Here is a 20,199-nt window from a genome sequence, read left to right on the forward strand (position 1 = left end):
GGAACAAATTGATAAACTTAACAGTAACAAGTAACAGGAATAGATGGCATTCACCCCAGAGTTCTGAAAGAATTAAAATGGGAAATTGCAGAACTATTACCTGTGGTTTGTAACCTATCCTTTAAATCAGCTTCCATACCTCGTGAGTGGAAGATAGCTCATGTGATGCCAATATTTAAAAAGGGCTTTAGAAGTGATACGATAGAGGTCTATAAAATCATGACTGGTGTATAAAAAGTGAATAAGGAAAAGTTAAGTTAGTTCTTATTCCCACAATATAAGAACTAGAGGTCACCAAATGAAATTAATAGGCAGCAGGTTTAAAACAAACGTAAGTTTTCTTCACTCAGCACACAGTCAACCTGTGGAACTCCTTGCCAGAGGATGTTACAAAGACTAGGACTTTAACAGGGTTCAAAAACAAGCTAGATAAATTCATGGAGGCGAAGTCCAACAAAGGCTATTAGCCAGGATGGGTAGGAATGGTGCCCCTAGCCTCTGTTTGTCTAGAAATGGGTGACAGGGGAGGGATCACGTGAGGATTACCTGTTCTGTTCCCTCTCTCTGGGGCATCTGGTATTGGCCACTGCTGGCAGAGAGGACACTGGGCTAAATGGACCTTTGGTCTGACCCAGTATGACTGTTCTTATGTTGCCATGCATTAGTTATGTCTCACAGCACCTGTAAGAATAGGTAAAGTCTCTTGGGTAAACTGAGGCATAGAGCTGTGAAGTGATAGTCCCAAGGGCATGGCGTTAGTATCAGAGCCAGGAACAGAATCTAATTTTTACTCTCATTCCCCCATGCTCAGCCCTAGAACATTCTCATAGGACAGTTACACTTACTCCTTTCCAAAGCAATGAGGCACAAACTTGCCTTCAGCTTTACCTCATACTCCTTTTTCCATGGACAGGAGCTATAGTGGGCTTGTCTCGACTGCCAGTTTCTGATGATGGAGTATTGATGTTTCCAGATAGAGTTTGGAGATTTTTTGATTAAACCAAATTAATCTGTTTTTGAGGCAGATTTCTAAATTGTAACTGCAAAGTAAGTAGGGTAATACCGAGCCAAGCCATTTTCAGCCTGCCCTGTTGTTAGGTTGCACTAGTTCTGAGACCTGATACTAAGTTATGCTGGCTCCTGAATCAAATAGTTGGTCTGTTCACATTACCCTGTTTTTGTATAATAATTTTAAGATTTAGAGTGTTATGATATGCCTAAGGTTTGAGATGCCTAAAAATAGTCCGCCTTTGATGTTGTAACTTCCAGTATTTTTCATATATGTTTAAAATTAGCCATCATATCAACACCAGAGACTTCTGTAACAAATTAGAAGTTACTAATTATCTTAATCATCATTTGTACTTCTAAAAAAATTAATTTCACGTTGATTATAGGCAGGTCTATTTTATTATCTTGGTGTCACACACACCCTAGCAAAATATGCACCTAGGCGCACACAAGATATACGTGGTGTTCAACCAGTTCTGAAGCAATAGCCACCATAGCCACATTCAACCAACCAAATAGCCACATGTAGCTAGTGGCTAGCATGTTGGACGCCACGGCTATATATACAGGTTCCATTTGTTAGCTATTGTTTATAAAGTAAATTCTTGCTTTTCTGCAAAAGAATCTTAGTCCTGTGGTAAAGATACCATTCAGAGCTCATGACATCACATTTACTTCTATGGCAACACATTGTTGCCTTAAAACACAGGGTTATGACAATCATTAACTCTGCTAAACCACTTTTCATTTGTCTAGAGCTTTGAGATCTACAAAGGGAAGTATGTACCATGATCCCTATTTTACAGATGGGAGATTGGGGCCAATATGCCAGCCTCTGTTATAACTGCCTAACATATTTTTCAGTTTGATCTTTTTATTTCTTTGCACTCCCATCTCTCTGTCTATATCCATCGGTGGGCTCTTATCTCATACTTAGAATGGAAGCTCTTTGGGGCAGCATGTCTATTCTGTGTGTGTTCAGCACCTAACACAAACGGGTCCTAATTGCTATGATGGTAATATTATTAACAGGGCTCGCCTAACTGCAGCAAGCTCTGCTTGCCAGCCGCGCTGTCCAGCGATCTGCACATGCGCAGATCGCCCGAACCCGGCTCTTCTGGGTTACAATCTACTCGCCACGGGCGAATGGATTGTATAATTTGTCGAGCCCTGATTATTAATAACTGGTTTTAAAAAAAAAAAAACTTTCCAACTGAAAAACCTGAAGGTTGGTGACAAAAGCTGGAAGAGAAAACTAGGTGGCTGTACTCCTACTTCCTACTTAAGCTCTTTACTGTGGTCCCCTGACTGTATCTTACATCTTTGGAATGACAAATAGAGAATTAATTAACATTTTGTTTCCTAATTTGGGGAAGTCTCTTTTCCTGTACCAAGATTTCTCTGGAGAAAAATTCTTCCTGAGACTAAAAAGGATCTCTAGCTTCTAATAATATTTTGCCATTAAGACGAAGAGTATGTCTCCTCTACAGGTTGAATCAATTTGCAGCGATTCATCCTGCAGAGGTCGATTTTATCATGGATAGTATAGATTTGGTAAATCGACCTCTGAGCGCTTTCCCAGTGACTCAGGACTCCACCAGAATGAGAAGAGTAAGTGGAATGGACGGGAGAACGTCAGCAGTTGATGTACCATGGTGTACATGTACCATGGTGTACTTTGAAATCAGCTACGTTATTTATGTATCTGAAATTGTGTAATGTAGGTTGATGGCGTAGGCAAGGCCAAAGAAGGAAGCTTTTGTTGAAGACAAAGCCTCTGTTACACTGAACTAATTAATGTTTTTTTTTTAATATCAGTTCACCCCCCCCCCCCCCATTCCATTATAGAAATGTATAACCCCTCCAAGATTATTTATTGGGGGTTTTCTCCCTTACAAAACAAAACAATTTTTTTGTAGTCTTACTATATATTGTAGAAAATATGCTCCTGTCTGTCTGTCCATCTGTGAGTCTGTTCAAGAACTCCTCCTAAACAGTAAGAGCTAGGACCATCCAATTCAGTATGCAGCTTCCTCTTATCCTAACTTAAAGCAATATCAGGGTTTGGATGTGCCAGGACAATGGAATGTACCCGGAATTTGATTGTGTCTCATAAAACAGAAAGGGAGGCAGGACAGTTGTACTGTAGAATGACCACAGTGGGGCAGCAAGGGAGCCACAGATGGGAACCAGGTCAGCTATAACCCCATGGGCCCACAGGGAGCAGGGGTAGAGAAAGGGACAGCTATCTACTATATATTTCAGAGAGTGTGTGTCTGTCCCCCAGCTGTGCCTGCTTCAGCGGCCATGGGGAGGTGCTTCTCATCTGGCCCCAAGCTGCTGCAGTGTCAGAGGGCTCAGGATGTCTTCTCTCCTTGGGACAGCCTGCAGACTGACCCCCTTCTCCCTAACCCCACTCTAGAACAATCTTTTACATGAAGAAAAAGAAAATTTGAGTTAAGGACCCAAGCAACTGCAGGTAAATCTGGTAACCTCATCATAGACAGACATCAAAATATTTTGTTCAGAACTGGTATATTACAATAGATTGTCTCCACATACAAACAGCCTAGAAAACTTCTCTAGTAATCTTTTCTGAAATGATATTTGCACATCCTACTTACTTCGAGCATTTTTGAAATTCAAGTTTTAGACTGAGGGTGGGTCCTTATCAAAAAGACTAATGCTCCCCAGACTGGCTTTAAACACAGTTTGTCAGACTAACGTGCATGAGTGTGCTTTACAGACGGTGAGCCTGATCCTCCTCTATACTGTGGCTCTTTGTTGCAGCCAGAGTGGCATAAAAGGTTCTTAGCATACATGAGGGCTGTGGGTATGTTCCCTCTAAAACCAGCATTTTTTAGACTAGGAATTAAGGGGCCAAAATGATAGTGATTAAAGTATAATACAAGAAGTTAGGAAATCTGGATTCTAATCTGTGTGGCCTAGACTAAATTGCTTAATTTCTCATCTCACTGCATCTTCCTTTAGCCTTAGTCCCATCTATATAGGATCAGCTCTTCAAGTCCTTCTCCATTCCAGTTTGTCTTAAAGCAGTTCCTTGGAAATCTCGGAACCTAATCAGATCCTATATGGATTTTTGGAAATCAATTCTGTGGATCCTTCCATTTGTCTAGTTTTCAGTCATCCAACCCTTCCCTCTCCCTCCCCATCTAAATTTAACACCCTGTTTCCTTTCTGTTCTTTAAGTTTTCATGTGCCCAAAACATCTAAGCTTGGATTCCCTCAACTTTTCTATAATTGGTACTACCTTCACACTTCCCCAAATTCATACATTCTATAAACCGTCTATATCTTGCCTCTCTTCTGATGTCTGTTAAACTTGTGAAATCCTTGTGATCCTTGAATGGAAGTTACTATAGAAGGGCAAAGTGGTGTTTATTTGTTTCAGTAAAAAGTGAAAAACACAGTCGTCATCTTTATGTGGAGACTTAAAAGCAAGAACTAGTTTCAGAACTGGGTATTTTTAACTGGTGATATTTTATGATTCCATTTGGCTTTGAATTCAGCTGCCCCGTTGCTGACATCCATTGTCAGCTATGGGTAATTTTCCTAGAGCAGATGAGGCTTGAAGTAGCAGCCTGGGGGGGAGTTTTTTTGTTTCATTTTAGCGTCTTAAATTCAGATTTCCTTAGACCACCAATAATACTGGTCCACATAAAAATGCCTCACAATTCAATACGACTGGCAGTCACTGCTCCTTAAGGTCCTGGAGTAACTGATCAGCATTTGGTGTAGGTCATAAATGAGGGGCACTAGTAGAACTATGTGATTTGGCAGCAAGAGTGGAAGTGGTAGGTTAGAGTGAAATGCATTCGCAGGTATGTGAAGCCTTATATATTGGAATAGCAGTGAGGGATTGCTAGTCAAGGATTGAAATGCCTTGGCAGATCTGTAGATGGAGACAAAACTAAACCAGCAATGGCTATGGTAGGTTAGGTGGGGAGATGCATTGGCAGAGTTGTTTAAGGAATATTTGCACAGCACCTAGCCTTGCTGTGTCTCTCAAGGCAGTCTTAAATTTCACCCTTGAATTTGCCCATGTGAATGATGGGGCATCCCCTCTATAATAAACAACGTCAATGTTTTGGTTTTTCCCTGTGAACCGTCACCAGCCTGCTGTACCTTGTCTGACAGAGCCCTTGTGCAATTACCCTTTGTGGTTATAATGGCATTTTTCGCCTTCCCTCTTCCTCACCCCCAGCTGTAACTCAGCAGGCAGCCTTACAGCTTTTGAGGACTGTGAGATTCAGACCCACTGCCATTGGTCAGGATGCAAATCACAGCCAGGCTGAAGTGGAGGAGAGAACCATGTGCTAGCATACAGTACCAGATGCTGGTCTCCATTGTGGGGACGCCTTTTTTGCCTTAGGCATCCTTCATTGTTCAGCAGCCCATGGAGATGTTGGAGTAAAGGGTGTGTTGATAACTGGAAGAAAATGTAAACAGGGAGGATTTTCTGGGTACCACGTGTAAACTACCCTCAAAGAAAGACGTTTGCTGAAAACATGTTCTGCTGCTGCTCCTTTCCAGGCTGGCTTGGATACTTCCACAGTTCTTTGCTGCAGTGAATGAAGTCTGTTGTTTTGCTACTCTTCGTATTCATGAGTTGCTTTCGTTTTCATATGATGATGAGACTGTGGAAAAAACATATTTATCTTTGTGTACAGAGAGATGTGATCTTCCATTCTCGATCTCCAGGTCAGGCTGGTACGCAGGGCAGGGGGATCAAAGGGTACGAAAGCACCCCCATGGGGCCCCAAGTAAGTATGCTCTGGCTGGCCAGCCAGGGGAAGGCAGGAGCCTGAGCTGCCCTCTCTCTCCCATGCTCTGACTAAGCGGGGGAAGGCTGGGGCTGATTTTCCTGCTTACTGGGGAGGGGAGGGCATGAGGGAGGGTGCATTCACACCCTTGCAATCCACATTTACAAAAAAAGCACATACGCACCCCAGAAATTCATGCATATGGGCCTGCAGATCTATATCTGTATTTGTGGAGAATCTCTTATCCCCTTATTATAGTGTTTCAGAGAGGTTGCTGTATTAGTCTATTTCAGCAAAAACACCAAGACAGAAAGACAAAGGAAAAAAAAGGGATGCAGAAAAGGGAGCATGGTTAAGATCAAAATAAACCAACCCCTGGAGTGGTTCTTGCATTACAGTCGGCCATTTCCCATAGGTAGTTTCTTCATCTTCTCACCACTGTTGAAGAGCCATGTCCACTCTCATTTAATTAGCATTGATGTCACACTCCCATCTGTGTCCTCCTTGCTGTCTCTTTCTCTCCCATGTCTGAGGAAGGGAGCAGTAGCTCTCGACAGCTGATGCTCTAAGACCCTGATAAATGTGTTCATCTTCAAGGTGCCACCAAACTCCTGGTTGTCTTTGTGGTTGCTTGTGTGGGAAGGAAAACACCAAACATACCAACGCACACGTCTTTATTCAGAAGCCACCCGTAAGCAGTAGCCACGACTTTACCACCGCAGTTGCTGGAATAAGTGATTCTATATAACTAGCAGATGTACCCAGCGTTGCTCGGGTCCTTAGCTGTAGGAATGCTTGGGGTTGGTTGTTTTTTAAATAAAAAAGGAAACAGGTTGGGAGGTGGGGGGGACTCACAGCAGGGGGTTGGGTGTGCGGGGGGGCTCAGGGCAGAGAGTGGTGGGTGCAGGAGTGAGGGCAGGGACTGGAAGGGCCTAGGGCAAGGGGTGAAGGGTGGTGAAGTGAGGGCAGAAGGTGGGGGCTTCAGGGCATAGGGTTCAGTTGTGGGGCTGAGGGGAGTGTAGAGTCAGGGTGCAGGACCAGGACAGGGGGCTGGGAGAGAAGCTTACCAGGCAAGGGAGGTGCAGCTCCAGTGGCAGGTCTTCCCTTGGGGGGAGGGGGTGGAGCTGCACTCCCCAGCCAGAGGCCCCTCCCTGGCTGGCAACTCCTCCTTGGGGCCAAAGGTCCAACCCAGCTCCATCCAACTTGTCCAGAGGGTTGGGTCTCCATGGATCGGCCCCAGCCCTCCAGCAGCCCTCCACGCCCTGCGGCTGGTCTGGGAGGGGCAGGTGCTGTACCTGGCCTCAAGAATGCCTGCCTATTGCTGGTTTGCTCTCCATCCGATCAGGGTGGGCCCAAGACCTTCAGTGGCCTCCCTTCCTGCCGGGCCTGCAGCTAGTCCAGGAGGGTGAGGTCTCCAATGGTGCCTCCCCCTGGCCTGCAGCTTGTCTGTGGAGGCTAGATCCCGGGGGGGAGAGGGGGCAGGGTGTGCTTTCCAGCCTCTATGGGGATCCTGATGGAGCAGGGTGGGAGGGCTCCCCCCTGACCGGCACTGTTGGGGCGGGGGGTCGGGCACTTACTTGGTCCGTTGGCCAGCAATATGGAGCCTTGCTTTGCAGCTTGCCAGTCTCCTGCTGATACAGCTGCCCCCAATGGTCACCTTGTAATATAGCATCCCCTGCACTTGCTGTCCCCCAGTGGCCACTCTGCAATATCACGTCTCTCCTCTCTACCCCCTTCTTTTCCATGTTTTGGAGAACATTCCCATTCTAGGAACTTCCTGTTTTCCTGGCACAAGCAAACCCTGACCTTGCTTTAAGTTAGGGTAAGAGGAAGCTATATCCCAAATGTTGTGCCCATTTTGGAGGAATTCTTGAGCAAACGGACTTGTAGACAGACACAAACTTTCTAAACTATATAGATTATCATCACTTATTTACATTGCCAGTTAGTATTGAGGTCCCCTTTATACAGACACCCAGGAAGACATTGTCCTGCTGCAAAGGACTCAAACTTTAATTGAATTGTAATTCTTCCTTAGTCAAAATTGCTTTCAGTGTTTCATTGTAGGGGAGCAGAATTATTTTTTTTCCTTGTCAGTTTTTAAAGGTCTGGGTGTTTGCAGACTCATCTGGTATAAAGGTGAAATAATATCGAAACAATATAAAATTATTTCCCAAATAGTGTATTTCATTGGAAGCTTTTTATGTGGTTTATCTAAATAGCATAGAGGAAAGTATGGGCAGGGAAAAGTAATTAATGTAATCAATTGATACTTCAGGATGCCAGTGATGGGTTGAGTTGTGTCTCACCTGAAAATAACCTAATTATTCAAAGTCATTGAAAGCAAAATACAGATTCTCTGCCAATAAGAGCAACATTTTTGCTCTCCAGCCTTTCTGTGGGAAAGTGGCTTTGAAAGGAAGCATTTGGCTCTGGCTTGTTGAGTTAGTGAGCGCCAGATTCCACTCCCAGTTAGTCATCATTGATGCTTTCCTCTTGAGTATTTGGAGACTTGAACTCGTGGGTTTTGGATAGCTTGGCTTTAATGCAGCCACAGGTACAGTTAATTGGCTTCAAGCATGGTATTTTTCGTTATTTATGGGTCTGTTCAAGGGATTATAAATCCAAGTATATTTCATGGTCCTAAAATAATTTTAAATACAAATCTAGAAAGCTTGCCATGAATTTTGATGCTTTCACAGCTCAGTGTTGATCACTAAACTGTTTTTGTTTTAATCAGTCATTGGTAAAAGGCAGTACTAGAAAAGGGCTTATGTTCCTTATATTTTCTGGCTTAGCATTCCCAGTGTGTCACCTAAGGACAGGTGGAGAAAAATATAGGGCCCAGTTCTGATACATTAGATTAAATAGATTGTCACACATTGAAGTAGTCCAAAGGATTTTCCTGGGGCTACTTGAATAGGTAAAGCTGACAGAACCAGTTCTTCAGAATCAAATGCTCTGATACTACGTTTGGTAGCTAATTATAGTGCACACAATTGCTTTGTGGTGGAAGGAAAACACACCAGTTTATTTTTCTGTTTGGAGTAGTTCTGTAAAATAACCAGGTTATTGGTTTGTCTGCCAAAGTTTTGAGCTATTTGGAATGAATCCACAAGCAATGGGAGGGTGGGGGCAATAGCCATTGCTTTTCAAAAGGTCTCCTTTGTGTAGGAGTTTTAGCATATATAAGAAAAAGCAGACTTGTCTGTTACTTGAAGAATAAGACAGAGTCAGAACTTCTGGCTTCTCTTCCTGGCTTTTCCAGTAAATCTCTGTGTGACCTTGGACAAGTCACTCTCCTTCCCTTTACTTCTCTCTCACACACTCAGTGTTTGCTTATAAAGCATGTTGAGAGCTGTGGATCAGAAGGCTCTATATCGGTGAAAAATAGCATTGATAATATTGGAAGAAAGAAGAGCATCTGAGGTTTCTTGGGGGGGCTTTCTTGTGTTGCTTGGAGAATTTTGTAACCTCATTCTTACTGACCTACAGGAAATAGAATTGTAAATGATGATGAGTAGAAATAGCCTTAAATAAATACCCGTGTGTGTGTGTGTGTGGGGGGGGGGGGCTTGTGGCCATCTGACTGAGGTGCTGAGTAGTACTAGGAGACCTCCATTCTGGCAGGAAAATCTGTTGTGTTTAAAAAACTCATCTAATTTCAAATGTCTGTTTTTTATAAGCTGGAAAGAGCCAGAACAACTTTATGTGCCAACAAACTTCATATAAAACATTTTACAAAAATTGTGACCAGAACTCATGTCAAAACGAATCCCTGGAGTCTTATTTAACATACACCCCCAAAAGTTTTAGATAATTAACATATGGCTTTTGTCAGTTCGTGCTGTTTTAATCTCTTCTTTTTTTTTTTTTTAACATTTGTCCAGTTGACTACATGCTAAAGTATGTGGCTTAGATCAAAAGACTTTTTATAGCTTCAGATCCATAACCTTTGGGCCTGATTCTCATTTACATCAGGGTCTGCTCATACTGTGAGTGACGTGTATAAAACCCTTCACATAAATGAGAATCAGTCCCCATCTATATGCAAAGCTTTCCAAAAGCCAAAGCAGGTGGGAAAGATGCACATTCTTTCTCTCTCACACAAGATGGGATAAGAACATTTTAGTTTTATTTTCTATGGCAGGATAGATCAGTTGCCAGGATTTCCATCTTGTTCAAAGGAATGAACATCCTCTAATTACATCCTGCCCTCCACTCTTTCTCTTGATGCCCTTGTCATGGTCACCATATATTTTATGAATATAGGAGTTGCCAGACTGGATCAGAGTATTTGGTCCGTCTAGTTCTGTGTTATAGAATCCTAGAACTGGAAGGAACCTCGAGAGGTCATCCAGTCTTGTCCCCTTCCCTCATGGAAGGATCAAACACCATCTAGACCAGTGGGCCTCTAAGTGCTGTCTGTGGCCCACTAGTGGTCTATGACCAACTTGCAGGTAGCGTGCAGGGTCAGAAAAACGCACGCACGCACACGCGTCTGTGCTAGCCCTCCAGCCCTGCGCTTCTCTTCCCCCTTCTCCCACGAGGTTGGAGCACCAGCTTCCCACAGGGTGTGGGAGTGATCCTCACAAGCTGTATCTGGCTTGCGGGAAAGGAAGTGGCTTTGCTGCTCCTCCTCTCCCTGACTGGAGGAATATCAGCACAGGAAACGGTTTACCTGGAGGCTTTCTCCACTACTCCATTGACCAGAATCACGGTCAATGGGAGCAGCAGGGTGGGGTAGTACTTGGGAGCACAGAGCTAGGTAAACATCCTCCATCCCTCTCACTCATCCCCTCCCGCCAAGACCCTGCACTCCTACCTCCATTCCACTCCTGCACCCTCCCTCCTTCCCAGACCCCCCTCCCCACCATCAGCCTGCTCTTGAACCCATTTTGTCATCATGGCTGGCTGGTGATCCGCGCAAGTTCTTTGTTGAGCAGGGTACTACCCTCAGAGGTTCAGAGAATAACTTTTCTCCCTCCTTCTTGTAATAACCTTTTAGGTATTTGAAAGTTGTCGCCTTTCAGCCCTCTCTTTTCCAGACTAAATAAATCCAATTCTTGCAGTCTGCCCTCCTAGCTCATGTTTTCTAGGCCATTAATCATTTTTGTTGCTCATCTCTGGACCTTCTCCAGTTTCTCCACATCTTTCCTGAATTATGGTACCCAGAACTGGACACACTACACCAGTTGAGGTCTAATCAGACATCTCATGTCTTGCTTATGACACTCTTGTTAATACAACCCAGAATGGTGATTGCTGTTTTTGCAACCGTGTCACACTGTCGACTCTGATTTAGCTTGTGTTCCACTATGACCCCAAGACCTTTTCATTTTCCTAGAGAGTCATTTCCTAGTCTGTATGTGTGAAACTGAGTGTTCCTTCCAAAGTGGAGCACTTTGCATTTGTCCTTGCCTAAATGGTCCAGTTTACCTCTGACCATTTCTCCAGTTTGTCCAGATCATTCTGATTTATAACCCTATCCTCCAGAGTACTTGGAACCCCTCTAGCTTGCTCTCATCCTCAAACTTTAAAAGTGTACACTGTATGCCATTCTCTACATTAGGAATTTTCAAAGTTGAGTCTCAGACCTGCCCGAGTAAGCCACAAAATGCTTTGTTTATCTAAGTGTCCATAGGCACAGAGCCTTGCGGCTCTCTTTGCCTGGAAACAGCAACCAGCAACCAATGGAAGCTGCGAGGTTCCCTGCCTATAGACGCTTAGGCTACGTCTAGACTACAAGCTTCTTTCAGAAGAAACTTTTTTTTGGAAGAGATCTTCCGAGAAAACTTCTTCCGAAAGAGAGCGTCCACGCTGCAAAAGTGCATTGAAAACTATATGCTTTTTCGAAAAAGAGCGTCAAAACTGAATGGGCACTCTCTTGCATGTAAGCTGTGATTGCTATGGATGGAATGGCCACCTGTGCTTTTTCCTCTTTCCTGTCCACACACGCCTTTTTGCAAAAGAGCTCTTTCGCAAAAAGGCTTCTTACTCGTAGAATGAGGATTACCAATGCTGGAAAAAGCCCTCTGTTCTTCCGATTTTCTTGCGGAAGAACACAACTGCAGTGTGGATGTTCCTCAAGTTTTGTCAGAAAAACAGCCATTTTTCCGACAGAACTCTGTAGTGTAGACATACCCTTTGATAAACAAAGCATCTCACTGCCCACCAGCGGCTTACCCAGTGACCCAACTCGGAAAACCCCTGATCTAAATCATTGATGAAGATATTGAACAGAACTGAACCCAAAACTGACCCCCCACAGAACCCTATTTATTATGTTCTTCCCACATGACTGTGAACCATTGATAACTACTCTCTGAGAATGGTTACCCAACTAGTTATACACCCACCTTATAGTAGCCCCATATAGATTGTATTTCTCTAGCTTATTAATTAGATGGCCATGTGAGCCTGTAACAGATATTTTACTAAACTCTAGGGCTATATCTACACTACATGCTTTTGCACAAAAACTTCTTGCACAAGAGCACATCCACACCTCAAAGCACAAGAATGGCCATCAGATCACCTGTGCTTTTTCCCATAGGGGTTTCTTGTGCAAGAAACCCCTCTGGAGCGTCCACACTTGCCTTCTTGCACAATAGCAGTAGCACTAAAAGCAGTTATGCCTCAGAAAAGGAAGTTTACCTATGGTGGAAAAAGCCCTCTGTTCTGTCATTTAACTGCCCATTTAATTGCGCAAGAGCTCATTTGAGGTGTGGACACGCTGCAGGTTTTTGCGCAAAAACCACAGCTGTTTTTGCGCAAAAATCTTGTAGTATAGACATAGCTTAGGTATACCACATCTTCCTCTTCCCCCTGATTCACAAGGCTTGTTATCCTATCAAAGAAAACGGTCAGGTTTGTTGGACGTGCAGTCCATGCCAACCTTACTTATCTTACTAACTGCACATCCACTAATGTGAATATGCCATCGAGTGCCAGCAATGCCCCTCTGCCACATAAATTGCCCAAACTTTACAGTCTAAAGAATTATTAGATACAAATCAGATATTCAAAATGGTCACACAGAGAAACCTGTTGGGAAACATTTTAACTTGTCCGAGCTCTCATTGATGGATCTAAAAGTGACTATACTCTTATAAAGCAATTTCAAAAAACAGCTGGAGAGAGAAGCTGCGGAACTTGCCTTCATTTGTAAATTTGACACCTTTAATCAACGTTTGAACAAAGACATGAACTGGATTGGCTGCTATATTCAACACCCTAACCACATCAAAAGCTATGTACCAGATATTTGAAAATGGATTCCTTAATTATTTGCTCCTCATGCAGAAGTTAAGCTGACTGGTTTGTAGTTTCCTGGGTTGCTCGTCTTTCCCCTTTTGTAGACGGGCACTAGATTTACCCTTTTCCAGTCTTCTGGAATCTCTCCTGTCTTCCATGACTTTTCAAAGATAACAGCTAATGACTCAGATACCTTAATCAGCTCCTTGAGTATTCTAGGATGCATTTCATCAGGCCTTGGTGACCTGAAGACTTCTTACTTGGCTAAGTAATATTTAACCTATCTCTGAGACCAGCACCAATTGCTTTAGAGACAGGAGCAAAAAATCAAAATATATCTCATGACAATGCAGAGTGTGTGTCTATACTTGAAAAGGGTTACTAGGGTAGCTATACAGGAGACCTCCTTCTAGCAGAGATGCAGCTAATTCAGGCCATCCTTGCTGTAAGTCTAAAATACGTTCCAAGAAACTTGGACTTACAGCAAAACAAAGCGGGGAATTTTTTTTCCCGCAGCTGACTTCCATTTGCACAAATTGATTTTTTTTTTTGGCGTGACTTAAGAGTGGGAAACAGGAGGACTTATAAGGCATCAGTTTCTACAAGCATCAGTGATTTTAGTGCAGAATGGATGTATACCAGGATGACTTACCGTGGGACCGCCCTGTTACAGCAAAAGAATGCTTTTGCCGGTATTCCTAAGACCAGTTCCTCGAAGGAACTAAACTGTCTCCGCCAAAGAACATTTTACTGAGGTAACTGTGTTTACACTGGGGCATTTGCTGGCACAGCTATGTCAGTTGTGCTGGCAAAACTTTACATGTAGGCTGGATCAAAGCATTTTCTTTGAAGCCATCAGGCTGTATATAACTTCTATATTCATCACTGGCATATTTGACGTTCAGGTTCTATTGGAAGAAGAGGTTAGTAAAAATTGCCACCTCCTTGCAATGTCACAGTGATGTTCTGCATACTGAATTCATTTTTTCCTCTGCTTAGGTATTTGACATTAATGGTGAATTATTACTTTGCCCTTACCCTACATACAAGATACCTTTTTTTAAAAGTCAGAATCCTCTCCCAAAGAGAGAGGATTCTCAAAAGTGTTGTAAATATGTTTGATGTTGATTTTGAGAACTTCTACAAAGAGGTGGGCAAGAAAAAAAAATGTCTTGCTGGCCGTACTTAATCCAGTGTGGGTTTGTAACTGAATTTAGTCCAAAGTGCCAATGAGGTGAAACACAGGCATTGATACGTCATTTAAAGAGGTGAGATTTGAATTCCTGGTCTCAAAAGGTGCTAAATTTAAACAGGTTTGGAAACTGAAAGCTGTTTATCCCAGAATAAGTATATCACCAGCGGCATTAGCTCAGGCTAGTTTACATTTGCTAGCAGGCCTCAACTTTGATCTGGAGAGAGCCCTGCTATGTGCAAAGAGGAGAATTCAGTCTCCCTGGGCCATTCAGTTTTTGGCATAGCTGCTGGGTGTCCTTTCCATAGCATCTACTTCCCGCCATAGCAGCCAAGTCTGCTGCCACTTGCCTGGGCATAAGGGTCAAAGACAGATGGGGCTTAGGAGTACCAAAAGGGTAAAGACTACAAGCAATCAGGAGTCTGAGACAGCGCGCTGTCAGTGAGAGCAACAGACTCATTGTCATGTGTCCGGAGGAGAGAGTCTCACTCTCTGGCAGATGCAGCCTAGGTACTCGCAACAACTGTGCCACTTGCATGTCAAAAGTCTTCCATCTGCATTAGAGACAGCGCAGCGCTAAGCACAGTTTGGTGCTGCGCAGGCTTTGCACCCGTAGAGCTCCTATAATGCACCGTCATCCTGATTGGAAATCTCTCTGCTGTCCTGTTGAGCAAACTGTCAGTTATGTTGAATTTTAGGCGAGTGATGTGGTTAGCATCTGGCAGAGAACATCAGATTTACTGCTAGCACTCAGATATTATAATAATGAGGGTGGTATAATGACTTGAATGAAACAGTCTTACTTGTCACTTACACCTCCAGAAGTGGAAGTCTGTCTGGTTGGTTATGATGATCATGCTTTATGTAGAGAAGATTCAAAGTATTTGAGAGACATGTGTTTTTTCTCTGCACATATGCCTCTGTTGAGAGGTTATGGAATGCTGTAACATCCCAAAAGAAAATGAAAAGGATTTGTCACCCCTTCAGTCAGATAAACTAATCAATTAAAAAAGTTCTCATCTTTTGTTCCTAGGGCAGATGGCTTAAAGAGCTGAGTGTTAGATTTGGAATACTCTTGTTTTGGAATAAGTCTTGGGAAGGTTAAATCTTCCCTCCTTTATTCTATGTGGGTCAACAGAGTAGCTTTGTATAGGTGAGTCTTTCAGATGAGACCTTCAAAACGGAGTTCTTGTCTTCAGTGTACGGGGAATTAACAATCTCATGACTTCACTGTCAGCATGTCTACAACTTTGCATAATATATAAAATGCACACATACTTAGTGTAGCTTTCCTTGTTTTGGCTGCTGTCCTCTCACCCAAAACAGTTGCTTTTCAGTGATTGCGTTTGTATTTGATTTGTGATGCATTTGAGGAACTTGTATATGGACTGAGCCATCAATTGACATCTCATCTTCTCTGACACTCTTGTTGAGCGGCTAAACCAGTCTTCAATTGGCAAATCTGATTACAGATGTCACATAAAAATCAGCCACCTGTGTGTATTGTGCACTCTCTTTGAATCCTGTGCATTTCTTGCAATGTCTGGCTATATTGACTTTCAAAGCATTTGAGAGCCTGTGCAATAGTTTGCCATCAGAACAATCTGACCTGAGCTATGATTGCCAGGTCACCAGGAGATATGCCTCACAACTTCATGTTGGCTTTTCAGATATCTTTATGATGCTTATACTGACCACCAATAGAGTGCGTTCCTCAAACAAGCTGGCCATAGAAGACCATTTTCGTATCCATGTACCATCCATCCTCGTAACATGACCAATCCAGCAACACTGTTTGGTCACAAGCATTGCTTCCATCCCTGTGGCACCACACAGTTTAAGGACCTCTGTGTTTTGAATTTCATCCCAGAATGTCACATGACCAATCTTCCTGAGGCAGTGCATATGGAATTGATCAGGATTCAAAACATGGCAGTGATATATGGTCCATGATTCCAAACCATACAGCAGGATAGTCAGTACAACTGCCTGATAAACTGTTACCTTTGTATGAAGTTAAACACTATGGTCATTCCAAATGCATTTGGTCAGTCTTCCGAAGGCTGCCCTGGCTTTGGCTAGTCAAGCAGTTATATTGATGGCAGTGTTTATGCTGGAGGACAGCACACTTCCAAGGTAGCAAAACTTTATCAATTGCCTTAAGGACAGTATCAGCAGCAGTGATCACTGGAGTGGGGGGGTCTTCCTGAACAGACTGAGACATCTCTTTTGTGTTCTTGAGGCCCACAGTGAGTCCAAAATGGAGAGCAGAGGTAGCAAAATGGTCATAAAGCTCTTGTGCATCTTGGACTGAATGAGCCAATAATGCACATTCATCAGTAAAGGAGGATCATAGATATTTGTAGGGAATGCTTTGGTGTGAGCCGGAAGTCTTCGGAGGTTGAAAATGCTGCCGTACATTCCTAACTGAATAGGTATGCCCAACACGCAATCCTTGAAAACAGCTCTCAGCATCATCGAAAAGTAGATGCTGAACATGAGAGGAGCAAGGACGCATCTTTTCTTTGTATCATTGATACTTCAAAAGGTACCAATATCTCTCCACTGTTAAGGACGCAACCCAGCATGCCATTGTGAAAGGACCAAACTATACTGATAAATATTTTAGGACAGCCAATTCACCAAAGTCCCTTCCAAAGTGCATTTCTGTAGACTGTGTCAAATGCCTTGGTCAGGTCAATGAAAATCACATAGAAATCCTAATGTTATTCTCTACATTTTTCTTGGATCCTCCTGTCTGTGAATATCATGTCTATAGCACCTCGACTGGCATGAAATCCACACTGACTTTCAGGAATTATGACATTTGTGAATAAATGCAATGACAGCCAGTTGTAGATGATGCAAGCTAGGATCTAACCAGCTATAGACAGCAATGATATGCCCTGGTAGTCATCACAGTATGCACAGTCCCCTTTTGTGTAGCTGTACAATTTGAACATAAAATATTATTGGATACATAATAGGTTTACATGGCCAAACCTTTGTTGCAAGTTTCAGTGAATGTAATGTATCACATTACGTAATGAAAAGGAAGAAGTCCTGAGAAAATGTGGACTCTACACTTGTTCTTGTTGGTGAACGAACATACAGCTTGAAGTGAAAACTGAAATCTTCAAATGAAATGTTTTTGCCAGTAGGTGGGAAATGTTCATGTCTTGAAGTCAAATTATTTCAAAACTATTTTTTTTCTTTTTTCCACTGAGGAAGCACACCTGTGTCTGAAAAGTGTGTTCTATGCCAAAGCATTAGTCCTATTAGATACCAGTAGGTTACTCACATAAATTGTAAATCTAAATTTCAGGAGCAAATTTCACTCTGCAGCATCTGCCATCTCCGTGTTGGGCTATGTCTTAGTGTTGATGTAATATATTTACGACCTCTCCAGGTGTTTGCTTGAATATCTTGATGCAGAGCAATACATTTTGCTCTGGAATCACTAATTACTGGTTCATTTAGCAGGGGAAGATACAATGTAAACTGAAAAAGTAGCAGCTCACTTTGATGGCTAGCCCTAGATTTCATCTCTGTGGGTGGGGTTTGTTGAAGGTGGTTGGAGCAATTCTGGTCAGTCTCTCATCCTGCTTCCCAAAGGCAGTGGGCCTTATTCATCATTGCCCTGCGCTAGGTTGCATTAATTCAGACTGGTGCCGAATGGTTCTATTTGGCTTAAGTAGCAATTCATGCTCACTTTGCATTGATGGCACATGGAGCAGGGGAACATGACATGAGGCCCATTGACTCTTGCGTTCGTGGCTTAGAATGGAAGCTCTTTAGGGCCAGGACTGTCCTTTCACTATAAGTATGCATTGTGCTTAGCACCTTGGGGCCCAGTCCAGGATTGAGGCCTCCATACTCTGCTGCAAAATAAATCATGTAGCCCTGATTAGCCATTCAGTCTCCAGCCTGTAACAATGCTTGGGATTCTTCCGTCCTAAGTGCAGGATTCTATACTTGTCTTTGTTGAACTTCATATTTCTTGCTAAATGTTGCTAGACCTTTGATTCCGATGTTAGCAAAACATCGCTCCAGTGGTGGAACATATAATATTTTCCGGGGCCCACAGACCACCATCTAGCTATCATTCTGGAAAGGGTAGTCTACTTTCCTGCTTCCCATCTTCTTTGAAGTAGTTATCTTTCTTTTACCCTAATTCTAGATTGTATGAACAGTGATTCACCGATATCCTTTGAATGTATAAGAATCGAGAAATATCTTACTGCTGGCTCTTGATTTCTAAATCCTCACACCACTACAAGTTTCTTCATGTTAAAATAGGGCAGAAGGAGGTGTGGGGACTAGCTAATTTATTTAATGGCATCTCTTAATGCCTTTTGATCACCTAATGAATATACGCATCCTGTCAAGATGTCATTTTTACAGTTTTGTGCAAATAAAACCTTTCATAAATAAAATTAATATCCCTCCAGGGAGATCTGAACTCTTTGACCTTGACCAGTTATTGAAAATTCAGACACAGAATTCAGAGGGATTTCTCTTCTCTGCTCGCTATTAAATATCTCTGGTCTCCTGATAATGTCAGTCACAAGGGATTGTGTTGCTGGGAAGGAAAGGATCATGCTATGTTTCTCAGTTATGATATAAGGAGTGTTTGTGATCTGTCACATTAGTCTTTGGAATACTGCGTGGCAAATACTTGATATGGAGCACAGTAGAAATTTACAACACATGGCTTACTTTGTATTCCCAGTTTTATGTTGGAAAAACAAAATGTGATGCAGGAAACTCCAAAATTAATGGGAAGTAAGGAGGAGGTCCATTAATTCACTGTGTCTTGGAGATGTCCATTGTGGAAAATGTACACATGGTGAAGTGTTCATACATACATTTTTAAAAGGCAGGAAACTATAAATGTGCGGTAGTATTAACACACTAGCATCAGCTTCCCAGATACCAAGATCAGGATCAGCAATGCAGCCCTAAAAGCAGCTGTATACAGTAAACCCACCGACCACCACGCCTACCTTCCCAGATTCAGTTACCACTCCCAGCACACCAAGAGAGCTATTTTCTGCTGCTAGGCACTCAGCTATCACAGAATACTCGCGGCGGAGAAAGTTTGGGGTATACACGTTTAAAATGCTCAACATGGCCTTCTCCAAATACAGATCCTCCATCCATGTCTGCCCGTACCATTTGGTTCAAACTCGTGGGGCTAGGCTGGAGTCTCTTCCCACCTCACAGGGTCCCCGAGTTTAGGCTCTAATCTGGACTTAGAAGACTGCACTGCAGTTAAACAGCCCCACAGCCAAGCCCCGCTAGCCTGGAAGAGTGCTGTGTAACCATGAAAGCTTGTCTCTCTTGCCAGCCGAAGTTGGTCCAATAAAGGATACTACCTCACATGTCTTGTCACTTTAATACCGTGGGACTCCACTCAGGTCCAGTACCACTGCACATCTTGCTCGTCCTCCAAAGGACACATTATGAGAACCAAACTAGAGAGATTTGGGATGACAGGTCATTAGAAGCTTGCCCAGTCTTAGGAAGTGAACCACAGAACATAAAAGGTAGAAAGCCATGATGTAGGAAGTCATAAAATTATAAAACCTGCCCAATTGAATGATAAGAAACATTTCATCTGGCCATAGCACCTTTTATCTAAGGATCTAAGTTAGGAAAAACTTCCTACCTGTTAGGGTGGTTAAACACTGGAATAAATTGCCTAGGGAGGTTGTGGAATCTCCATCTCTGCAGATATTTAAGAGCAGGTTAGATAGACATTTATCTGGGATGGTAGATGGTACTGGGTCCTGCTGAGCGGGCAGGGGACTGGACTTGATGGCCTCTTGAGGTCCCTTCCAGTTGTAGTGTTCTATGATCTCAATGCGCTTTGCAATCCTTAATTAATCAGCCTCACGTCATATACATGAGATGCTTTAGGAGCTTTGGCCTCATGTTATGGATGAGAAACTG

At 43.0% G+C, this 20,199-nt stretch overlaps 1 protein-coding gene across 6 annotated transcripts in view; it reads left to right on the forward strand.

Moving 5' to 3' along the window:
* The window catches only part of BICRA (BRD4 interacting chromatin remodeling complex associated protein), a 127,951-nt gene that overhangs the window by 56,055 nt on the left and 51,697 nt on the right, over positions 1-20,199 (forward strand). The gene's annotated exons all lie outside the window — the stretch shown is intronic.

This window comes from Pelodiscus sinensis, chromosome 18 (assembly GCF_052426305.1).
Source record: "Pelodiscus sinensis isolate ZL-2025 chromosome 18, ASM5242630v1, whole genome shotgun sequence".
NCBI lineage: Eukaryota > Metazoa > Chordata > Testudines > Trionychidae > Pelodiscus > Pelodiscus sinensis.